General features: G+C 38.4%; 1 protein-coding gene across 3 annotated transcripts in view; it reads right to left on the bottom strand.

Annotated features, from left to right (window-relative positions):
• sema6cb (semaphorin 6Cb) overlaps positions 1 to 12,177 on the bottom strand; it is a 163,364-nt gene that overhangs the window by 96,569 nt on the left and 54,618 nt on the right. For all 3 annotated transcript variants that reach the window (XM_008430890.2, XM_008430892.2, XM_008430893.2), the window contains exon 4: positions 1,569 to 1,736. The gene's annotated coding sequence lies outside the window, so the exon portion shown is untranslated. The remainder of the gene's footprint in view (positions 1 to 1,568; positions 1,737 to 12,177) is intronic.

Genomic DNA, 12,177 nt, shown 5'->3' with positions numbered 1-12,177 from the left:
TATTTAACACAAACAATGTTTGTGTTCACAATTCACAGTTTACCATGAAATAAGAGTCATCTGCAGTCCAACTGTGGCATGTACTTAAGTATATCTTTCTTTACTCCAACTACAACATTCAGGCTGCAGGAAAATAAATAAACAGGAAACCCATAAATAACTGTTATTACAAATTGTATGATAAAAAAAAATCATGTGGGTTAAAAGTTTATCTCAGTTAATTTGCAGTAAATCTAGCATCATCACAACAGAAGCTGGGTTTTCAAAAAGCCGCTTTGTGTTCTGACGATCCACACAAAGACCTTTTCAGAAAGTTCCTGGCAAGTGGGCTTTGAGCAAATGTCCATACATTTAAAACTACGCTTCTTTCACAGTGGCAGCGACATAGTGCCTGCATTATTAAGCAAGTGGGTGACAAGATATGAAAGCAATGCCCTTCATTCTTTTTGCCTCCCTCTCTCTTACTCCTGCATTTGGCAGAATAACACCTCCATTCAACTCAGAGGTCTGATCGCGTTTCATGCTTGTGCACCCGCACTGACTACCATTCTGTCCCATTCAACCTACGTTGATGCATCTTTGTGCCATCAATAATGACATTGGGGCCCCTCATGCCACCATGATGCCAGAGATCCAGCTCAGCAACAAAACCTCATTCTCATACACTCAACCAGGAATCAGCAGTGATGTTTCTCTGCCGTCAGCAAAGTGCATTGCCAACATGGTGGGCTTCTATTCACTTTGACTGATGCAGAATACTCTACTTTGGTCCCGAGCTGCACGTGTGCACAGCCAGCCAAAAGAGGGGATCACAGAACAGTGAAGCTTTGAAAAGCAAGCGTGAATAGAGGGAACCAGAATGTGAACATTCAGTGAGTGAAAAAAGGAGCTTGCAAGGACAAAGCTTTGTGTTAACCCTCTACTGTGCTTTTTATTCTTTGGTCAAGCTAAAACAATATCATCATAACCTGCAAAGGCAACACAATCAGGGAAAACCAGTAATACCATTACCTAACACACTGCTAAATTTAAACTCCCAAACTTCTCCATTCATCTTCCATCAGAAACCTGGTGAATTTAAGCAGATACAACCTCCTCTGCAGCTACTGGAGACATTGTTATAAGTCTTTATATGCCTTTATAATAACTACTTTTCACAGTTCCAGCCGTTTAAAACTTTGCAAATATTTTTCCTCAAATTCACAGCTTTGCCCTAGTCTGAGACATCATTTTCTCATGACAGATGTATAAGAAAGGGCAGATATAAATATTCAATATACAGAAAGAATGAATGGCTAATCATAAGAAGAGTTGCTATGTGCTGATCCAATCATGTGGTCGGGTTTGAGTTACGCAAAGTTTGGTTAATGTAAACAGCAGAAGCAATATTTATTTCCAGCCTTAGTCTATAACAAAAAAATCAAGATGCACAAGAATAGTCACACACTACGCCTATAACGTTTATGTTCTAAGGATGTGCAAAGAAGCAAACAGAGGGTAAAAGGTCTTACAATGTCTGACATTTAAGTTACATTACAAGAGGAGAAAAGAAGGTCATGTGATCTTACAGTTTTGTCACGTCCAACGATCCAGTAATCTGTGCTCCTCCTACTTCTCCAAGGTAACAATCTGTCTTGTTGCGTGAAGGACAAAGTGGCTCGGTTGGTGGGCCGTCAAATACTAAACCCTCCCTTCGAGGATCCTCCTTTAAGAATGCTTAGTCTTCAACAAACTTCCTGTGAAAGCAAACAGAAAACCACATAAGAATGCACAATACGAACAGCTGCACGGCAAACGCTCTGCTTTAAAAACCTTAGGGGTTTGTCACATTTGCCTAAATGGTGGCCGGTGACCCACAGAGGCCCCATGAAGAGGGGCTTTATGTCTTCTCAGAGTAATCTCCTCAGTCACTGTGCTGTCATAACATCACAGCTAACACAAGCAGAGGAGTCATAAAGAGAGCCAGATGTGCTGGGCTGAGCTGGGTTATGGGCACAACTTGGTGATGACAATAAAGAAGCTGAGGATTTTTATGGTTCAGGAGGACTGCAGGGTGATGTTTGAGCAGTTTGCTTTTCTGCCTGGAAAACAATGGGTCCATTTGCGGAAACATGCCCAGTTTAATATCCTTACATGAAATGGGCCATAAGTTCAGAATTGTTTAATTCCCAAGACAAAACTCCGCCCACTCTCCACAGATTGCCAGGAGTGATCTATAGACTAAATGCAGCACCCGGTGTAAGATGCCTACACTTGTGTTAAATGCAGGGTACATTATCTAAACCTTGTTTTTGAAACTGACAATGTGCAGGTTTGTTTATGGAAGATGTGGAAGCAGATATGCTCCAGGTTATTTGCTGCAAAACAAAAACAGTGTTATAGAAATACGTTGGCGTACAAATTCTTAGTCATCCACATCTAGAGCAACAAGGCGAGTTGATTCCCATGTCTAGTCTATTAAGAAGGGCTGCAAGTAACTAGGAATGCACCCTATAAGTTTATCTCACATTGATACTTTTTAAATGTATGTGATATGTGCCATAATGTTTTGCATGTGCTTGTTTAGTAATTATTTGTGTAATATTTTTACTATCAGATTTTTGTGAAAATAAGACGCTTTAAAGAAATCACAGCAACAGAGGACAACAGCACAACTTAGAGCAACTGGACTTTTTTCAACCTAAAAATGAATCCATTGATGCTATATAAGTAAGATGAGTTGTTCCTTTCAGTTCAGACTTACAACTAATAACTTTTTTTTAAAGTATCCATTTAAACCTTGTTTTTGCAACAGACAATATGGAAGCTGATATAACAGCAGATATTTGCTTCAAAACAAACACTGTGTTCACAATAACAGAAACAAAAACTGAAAAGTTTTTTTAAAAAAGTTAAGGAAAATCATTCAGATCCACCAGGGAAGGGGATCTGGATGGATCTGTTGAATTTCGAAACAACCGAAGAAAAATGTTTAGCTGGCTTTCTATTCAAGCATGTAGGTCTTGTCTCTTTATGTGGTTAAGGTTTATTGAAACATCAGCTTTACATCAGATATTCCCAAGCAGACTATTCACAGCTTTCCTTTCTCATTCAGTACTTATTTACACAGCTTTTTTTTAGTTCCATATAATTATCAGCATCCCTATTTTGCTTTTGTTCTTCACACTCACGTGTGCAGCACTGCAAAGTCTGTCTCACACTGACATCCTTTATTTAGCCTCCCCACCCAAATAAACCACATTATACATAGGAGCATATGTTACTAATAAACTTCCTGGGAATCCATTATTGCAAATTCAGCATTCCCACCACATATGTTTAAGTAGTTTATGATGATCATGGCTGAGTAACAGTAACTGGTCTATAGATTTCCAGTAACTAAACGAACCCCTGGAGACACTTTATCTGCATGTTTTCACCAGCCCCCCCTCAAGCCACTCAAGTAAAGCGTTGGGAAGAGACATCCTCACTTTGGAGGAATTCCCTACAACCTTAGCCGTGGATCAAGCATGTCCACTGACCAACTCCCGCAGCGCAGCAGATGAGCTGCTGTCTAAATCCCTGTTGAATGAGGCAGCCGGCTACAGCTGGTGTGAGCTGAACACAGCCACTCACTCCCATCATAGCACCATAAAGCCACTGAAGGCCTATAAATTCTTAACAACCCCAGACTCTCTGTAAATTAAGCAGAGCTGTGTGACAGCTTCAACATGCCGGTTTGTGGTGACTTAACCTGCGTGCTGTAAAAACTGGAGGGGTCCGGGGGCTGGCTGCTGGAAATGTTAAGGTCACTGTGCCAAATGACCAAATGTCTTAGTCATACAATGGCAGCCCGTGGAGTAACATACACCATCTCTAAAAACACATGGAGAGGAGGGTTTATTTAAACAGAACCTTATAATAAATGCCTCTTTTTACAACAAATCTGTTACAAAGGTTTGTCTGAAAGGAAATGGAGAATAAAGAAACCACACACTGCCATGTTTTATTAAAGATTTTAAAACTGTTTTAAAATATATTGGCCGAGGATTCTGGTTTAAAGCCATTGCCTCTTGTAGTATTTTCTTACATATCAATAATCTTCAGGATGACTCTTTGCCAAGATAACAAGTTAAACACATGAAGTGAAGCTACAACATATTAGATTGAGACCAGATTGGCCCAAACCAGTCCCACTGAATCACTGCTTTATGTCATACCTAAACAAACTAAACAAATGTAACATGCAGCTGGCCTGGGAAAAAAAAACAAAATAAAAAACACCATGGCTTTAAGACTTAATTTCACTATACTGATAATTAAACTTTGGCCAGGTCTTGCAAGACCCCAAATAAAAACAGCCTATTTTATGTTTCATATTGTAAGTAGTGCACATTTGATACTGAAGAATTAAAGGAGGAATAAAACTTGAGTCAAAACTAAAGAAATAATTTACATATTCAAACTTCCAAAAAAACAGTCATGTGAAACCAAGCCAATGAACACTTGAATAAATGCTTATAACTCAGTGACATCAACTACAATTTATTGAAAAAAATATTAAAATGTTTAAAAAAAGAAACATTGTAGCTGCAACCACATATTTGATAGAATACATATCTAAAAAGATCATAGAAGTTATTTATGTCAGTAAATAAAGGACAAGTTGGTAAACCTAAGAATGCCTACTGGACTCCACGCCATGTAAGCATTGGCTTATATTGGGTGACTGAAGGATGCACAACCTGCAGTAGAATGCAAAATAAAAAAAGCTATGGATAATTCTTCAAATGCTATATACAAGAACTGCACAATATATTTAATCTCAAGCATCATAAAAGTACCACTTTATGTCACAATCACAATGACAACTCGTGACACATAGTGAAGCATATTAACTTAATTTTAAGCCATGCAAATGTCTATAATTGTCTCCAGATATTACTAATTGTCGTTTCCAAGTATTACCTTAATATATATGTGAGCTTAAGCTGGAAATAACAAACCCAAACCAGTGCAGAAACTTGGGATTCAGGCTAAAGCAACTACCCACTGAAGACATGCATCGGCTTCACTGTCCTGGATTCCCAAAACCACTCAGAATATGGCTAATTCCAAAACAAGAATGATTTACTGAAACCCACCACATGTGCAAAACAAATTTAGATATCAAGGCCTAGAATCCCCATCTCTTAATTACAACCTGCTACTCTTTAGAAGCGCTCAATCAATTCCCCCAAAAAAGTGTGTTCTCAAAAACAACATGTGGACTGGATAAGTAACATGATTAAGAGCCTCTGGCAGAGATGTTAGAGAAATTAGGGCCGGCAGATTTAGCTAAAGAGGGCACAGAATGAGGAGGACCTTCAGCCTATGTCTGTTGCTTGACTCAGACTTTCTCCACTCCAGTCTGAATAGAGTGGCAACCAGTATTGATTATACGGAATGAGATCAGCAGGTGGGACTATTATCAAGCGCTGCAACTTCAGCTGCTGAAGCTATTAGACAATGTGACTGGAATGCATAGGAGATGAAGGATAATGTTGCAGAAACTGTTTCCCTGGCAGACTGTGATCATTGCACCCTTGTGTTAGTAAGATTCTATAATTTCTAATCTTATTTTCAAGGAATAGCCCCACAGAGGGTTTCCCTTATCCTGCCATAATAGTTTTGAAGCCAGCCACATTTCCTTAATGAGCTTTTTGGAGCCCTTCATTCCCATTAACACCACTCTGACAAACAATTTACTCCTTCAAACACCCACCTTGAGCATCCCCTTGCACTCCAGGTCTCACTTTCAGGAGTTTTGTGTCAATTTAATCTCCTCCTTTGAGCAAAGTTGGCGAAGTAATTCCTTTCCAAAAATTGCCCTAATTCTAGCAAAACAAATTTGTAGCACCACAGCCAAGCTCACCACATTCCCTATTATTACTCCTACCACTTTGTGGATATTTCCCCACAGTCCTTGCAGAGCTCATTGGGTTGTGGTCGTGATCAATGGCCCCTGACCGTAGGCGTCAAGGGGGCCCTGGGCTCCAGAAATGGAGGCATTAATAATGCAGGGTCCAGGCCTGTCATATCCTCCATTAGCACAGAAGAGGCGGGAGACCCAATGGCTGATTGATTACTAATTAGATTAATTGCCATCTTTTAGACAAGGGGAGGAATTGGAGCAGTGACAATTATGAGGGGTGAAGGGACTTACCAAAGGAAAAATATCCACTTACTCCTCTAAAAATAGAAATTTTCACAGCAGAAATGCAGAGTACAATTGAGGAAAGAAGAGTCAGAATTTGAACACAAGAATTCAATTAAAGGCCAAACAACTACACAGTAGTAAAAAGAATGTCTAACAAATTACCCAATTCCCTCTAGGCCTTTCCCCACAATGCACCTGCTAAAAGCAAACAGCTCAGCTGCTCTGACCACAATGTTAACTAAAAACAACGGTCGTGTTATTTGCTGGTGTTTTCATTTGAGACAATTTTCCTCCTCCTATTCCCACATGCGTCTTGTTTGCCATTACAATCCAGAAAACAAAAAGGCCCAGAAATGTACAGAGAGCCTCAGCTCAATTTATTCTCCACACTTTCCCTTCATACAAAACTAATAAAGAGCTCACATCAAAGCTGCAGAGGACACATTTGGTGCAGAGTAGGGTAAAGAAGGATCGGACAACATGGTGGAGTAAATGTGCAATTATTTACACGGATGCTTCCCAAATAGCAACATTATTTTTGTGACACTCAACAATGAAGTACTAACCAGAACTAAAGCATCCCCACATCACCAACACACTGTTAAATCAGCCTTTACTATGGAACATCTACAGTAAAAACCCAAAACTATTCATACAACTTGCAGATTTAGAATTACAATTGTTTTCATTAAACTAAGCATAAGAAATTAGACAGGCATTCGTCAAAAGATAAAATTATGCAAAAATAAAGTTGATTTTAAAGAACAAATGATATATATATATATATATATATATATATATAATTAAATCTAAACCATTGTCAATAATCAATGGCACAATTTTGTATGAATCATAAAAATAAAATTATTCTCATTGTTGCTGGTCAGCTTTTTGCATGATAATTTCATGATTTAACTATGCTATTGAGATTCAAGTATTTTCCCACCGAGGTCTGAGGTATCAGAGCGTATTGAGCTGGATCCATAGCTTTATACAGCCTGTACAGCTGTACTAATATGAAGCTAGAGAAATGTACACATTTGTGGTTTGTGACAATGTTTACATTCGAAATCTCTAAAGTTTTCCGTGATAGCTCTTCTGCAGCTTAAAAGTTGTTTTAAAGAAACGCCAGAGAGAGCCTTTGTGTCAAAGGTGTATAAAATATCACATTGTTAAATTAAACACAATAAGTTTGGGTTATTTTTCTACCTGCTGAAGCTGCATTCATTAGCCACAAGAATATTAATAATGTTGACAATAATAATGTTATAAAAATATTTTTTTTAAATTAACAAAAGGCACAAAGATTTTTTGGGAAAAAATACAAGATTTCAAAGCTACAAAGAGTACATGAAATGTGTTTTGGTACCTTTCTTATAAAGCTTTTTAATTACCAAAACACCAGGTGAGTACAGTTTCTATAATACACTTATTTAATTTGATCGGGTTTTTTTTATAGCAAATGAAAAAAAAATGTGTCAAACAAATTGTGTTCGGTTTTCATTTCCACAAGTGTTAACAAGTGAAAAGCATCACATTTAAATTCTCATCAGGTTGAAACAATTTACTTTAAAACACATAAATAACCAGTAAGTGTAGATGAAGATTGCACACAAATGAAGTGTGTGATATATTTGGTTTATTAGGAGGAGTGCTGGTTATAAGTATCAGTAAATACACGATAACTTTCTCACTGTTAGTAAACAGGATTTTCCTGTGAGCAAGTTGGAGCCATACTTAAATTACTTACTTAGCTGTACTCACGGTAAAATAATTGAAAAAATGTCTGATAGACTTTTTTTCAAGAGTCAAGTCCAAGTCAAACACATTCAGCAATGCCAAAATAATGTTTCCATTCACAGCATGAAGGGAAACATGCATTTGTGCAATAGTTTCCAATTAACTGCCACAGTGGTATGACTGAACTCGTTGCACACCCACACTAAACATAAACAGCCTCACAAACAGCCAATGAATTTCAAATGGGGAGCAGCTTCATTTGTTTCAAAGTGCCACATCAGCAGCAGACCATGAGTCGTATCCTGCTCTGCTGGTTTTCAGAGATCTAAGGAGAAAAATGTCCCACCGTGCATTTAAAGCATTAAGGGCAGTAACTAGTAGCCATTTCTGTCCAGGACGTAAAACCGATGATTTATTTGTGGCAATCATGCAGACGACAAGCATTGGCTTTTGCTTTAAACTCCAAGTAAAGGAAATATCTTTCATCTTTTAATCAAATAAAAAAAATTTAAAAAAAATCAGAGACTGCTCTTTATCAGCAAGTTTGACAAGGTGATCGTCTTTAACCCTTCTATTCCTATAAATAATTTCTTGAGAGGCTGCCAGAGTTAAGTGGACTGCTGGACCTGATAATTATTCCGCTCTCTCATTCTTCTGGGAGGCATTTCTGAGACGCACCCTCACAGCTGACAAAGTTCATCTCATATTCAACTCCACTAGTTTAGTAGAAAATGTGTAAAGACGAGGCTTTGTTGAGCTGCCGTGACTGGAATCTGTTGGCACCCTGTCCCAAGAGACAATACGGCCAACAGAGCCATCGGCCTGTCAGAAACCGTCAAGAGCTGCCAATGACCTTTAAACGCCTTCATAAATTCTCTAAAACACTGATTTTGCTCTTGAATTTTCTGAAAGAAGGCATTGTACAGTGTTTATGTATTAATAAAAGGTCAGAAATTGCTGGAATTCTTGTCTCCCAACTGTACTGATTTACTGTGGGGGAAAAAAAAAAGCAATTTTCATTTCTGAATGTGCTTGGATGCACATTCTCAAGGCAGCAAAAGGCACAATTTTACCCTTGAAGGAGGTCTGAGAAGCTCCGACTTCCCTGTCAGAATACAGCAAGTTTTTAAGAGTTTGTATTTCTATCTTGACTTGTTTGGTCTGTGCCCGCTTCTCCTTCCTTTCTCCTTCTTTAAGCCCAAGGCTACATCCAGCCTTCTCCTCTCTGCCCTAGAGGCTCTCTGCAGTGACGACATGCTGTGCTAATTGAAAGCGACCCTGACTCGTCCTTTTTCCAAACCACTCTGGCTGATGCCCTGTAGTTTTCTCTCCGCCGGAGGTTGACAACTGGCGTTTCAGCTGCGATGCTCTGCTGTGCAAACTCTGGCCTCGCTGTGTTGGCCTCTCACCCATCTCCCTCCACTAACACAAGGCCAAGTCCAAAGCTCAGCAGAGCAGGAAGAAACTGCAGATTTGCACCTTTTGGAAGTAGCAGTTTGCCTTATAAGTGAAGAACATAGAGGCATGGATGATTTTATTTGGAAAGTTTTAGTAAAGGACTTAAAATAAATGTATCTATTTGCATGTTTTAAAAAAAAAACAATATTTAATTTGAGTGAAATTATTCTTGAGGGAATAAAATCCCTACAAAACAAAAAGGCACAAATGTTGACATCCCTCACTGCCTTTAAAAGAAATGAAACTGAAGCTGTTTAGTTTACATGTGACTTTGTTTCTGATAAAAGTTTTTAAGACACTTTTAACTGGTAATAAATTACTTCATATTTCTTTGATCTATGAAAGAGAAAAACTTGTGAACATGAAACACCTTTCTGGATTCTTTGTTATGCTCAGTTCTCCTCAGTTCCTGCTGCAGCAGGTTTGCTGAGACCAAGACGATGATGGGAAAATGTAGATTTCTGTCTGGTGTTGATTTGCCCATTAAGTTTTGATAAAAAGCCTAAATAAAGACGCAATGATGACCTGTACCCCTGTCTGGTCCCAACTGTATAGAAATATTGGAAAACAAATGGAACCCTGGACAGATACCTTTTTGCAGACAAGCACATCTAATAATCCAGCTCAAACAACAATTGAAAATTTAATGAAGATGCAAACAGTCTCAGCCCATTCCCCCTTGAATAGAAGCTGCAAACTCTGAAGGACAAAAAGCACAAAAGCTAACCTAATAAATGAGCTGCATCTGCTACACAGACAACACGATTACATTCTCCTCATGCATAATTCCATTATCTAAAAAAAGGAGATATTCAACTAAAACAAAATGCTTGTACCTGTGGTGTTTCAACAGAGGTTGGGCTGCTTTTATCACAATCGCAGAATAGAACTGGGGCCCGTAATGTAATAGCCTAGCAGTGTGCTCATAAATCACCTGAGGAGGCTATGTGCCACATGCGCTGACACTCCCAATCTGCCAACTTGTGTCTTTATTAAAGAGCGCATTATACTGAAAGGCTCCTTTTCACCCCCACCGTCATCCTGCAATAAACGCCTCCACTAATATTTATGTGAACATAAAGATATGAACACTTTTTTTTGCAGTCACAAATAAATGTTCCTAAACCTTCATGCACATATAGCTGAGCTCCGTGTAAATGTGGATTACTGAGGCATAGAGACGTTGAGTATTTTTATATTTTTTTCCTTCTTTGTTCCCAATTACGTCAACTGTCTGCTTTCCACTGCCGGTTATGCATCAACTCAAATATATGAATATCTATTTATATCTGATTAAACCAGGCAGTTAATCTCTGGATATTATTGGTCAAAAAGTATAAACAGCAGATTGTGTTGTGCATTGTGGTTTGTTGATGTGTTTTCCTTCTTCATGCTTTCATAAACTTTGACAGCTAAATTGGAATATGTCAAAAGCAAATGTCGTGTGAGCTGACAAAAAAAAAGTAATAAAGTCAGATGAGGCGTCACTGGGCTATATATACCAGACGAAAAATAACATTCATCCTAGGAGATTTTATTGAATGCCAAAAGGCTCTCATTTTGTTTGTCAAGTGGTAAATTTATAACTTTAAAAAGCTCTTAAATCTCTCCCCCTGACTCAAACCGACTGAAAAACCCTTTCATTAACATTTTTTTCTCATGATCCACACGCATACCTGAAACATTTTTTTAGTGACCTGTTTTTAAAACATTTTTGTTCTAAAATAAATACAAACTAGCCACCGAGTACAGCTTTAAAAGTTGAGATGTTGGACAATTTTAGACTGAACCGATTTTTGACAACACATGAGAAGTTATTTGAAATTCCAAAAAGTAGATTTCAGAGAAAATTAGAAAATATAAAAGTATTAGGGGTTTTTATTGTGTCTATTGCAATTTTTTCCTCCTGAAGGCAGGAACATCTGGATCAGGGGCCATGAAAGCTGATGAGTGCCTGGACATGCCAGTTACCAGAGGCAAAATCTGGCTTTGCAGACATGGTATGTCACCTCACTGGAGGTTAGGCAGCCAAAGCTGACGAGTGAGGTTAACCAATACCAACTAGATATGGTTGGATTCACCTTCAAGCACAGCTTAAAGGGCCAGAGGTCAATCTTTACCCAAGCAGAGAAGTACAAGTATCTAGGTGTCCTAATAATGTGTGATGGGAGGATGAAGCAGGAGATGGAGATTGTGAACTATTATCCAGGAACGCATGCCCTCCAGTCTGTCATTACGGGGAAAAAAACAACAGAGCTAAAATATCTGAGGTCTCGATTTACTGGTCTGTCTCCGTTCAGACTCCTCACCTACAGTAATGACATTTAATTAAAAGAACAAGATGCTGGAGAGAAGTTACTGAAATGAGCTTCCTCCATGAGGTGGCTGGAAACTCACTCCTATCTATCTCTCTTGACCAAAGAACGCCTTAGAAAACTATATTAAAATATGTTATGAGCCATGTTTTCAATGAGTCATGTCAAATACAGACAGTCAACATGGTAACAATTCAGGAAATGTCCATACGGAGGAAAAAAAAAAAAAAAAAAACTGGAACCATATTGGAGTTTATTGAAAACACCAGATTTTTGTCTTCAGTTTGAAACAAACAAAACTATACACGTTTTTGGAGGCACTGAGCAGTTTTATAGCTGTCGTCACCAAGCTGACATTTTGAAGAAGCATCTTTAACGTTAAAAGAATACTTTCTGGACTTTACCCTACTGTCAAGGCTCTTCTGGACTTTACCCTACTGTCAAGGCTCTTCTGGACTTTACCCTACTGTCAAGGCTCTTCTGGAC

This window comes from Poecilia reticulata, linkage group LG16 (assembly GCF_000633615.1).
Source record: "Poecilia reticulata strain Guanapo linkage group LG16, Guppy_female_1.0+MT, whole genome shotgun sequence".
Lineage (NCBI taxonomy): Eukaryota > Metazoa > Chordata > Actinopteri > Cyprinodontiformes > Poeciliidae > Poecilia > Poecilia reticulata.
The sequence above is the reverse complement of the archived record's forward strand: the minus strand, read 5'-3'. Positions and strand labels throughout refer to the sequence as shown.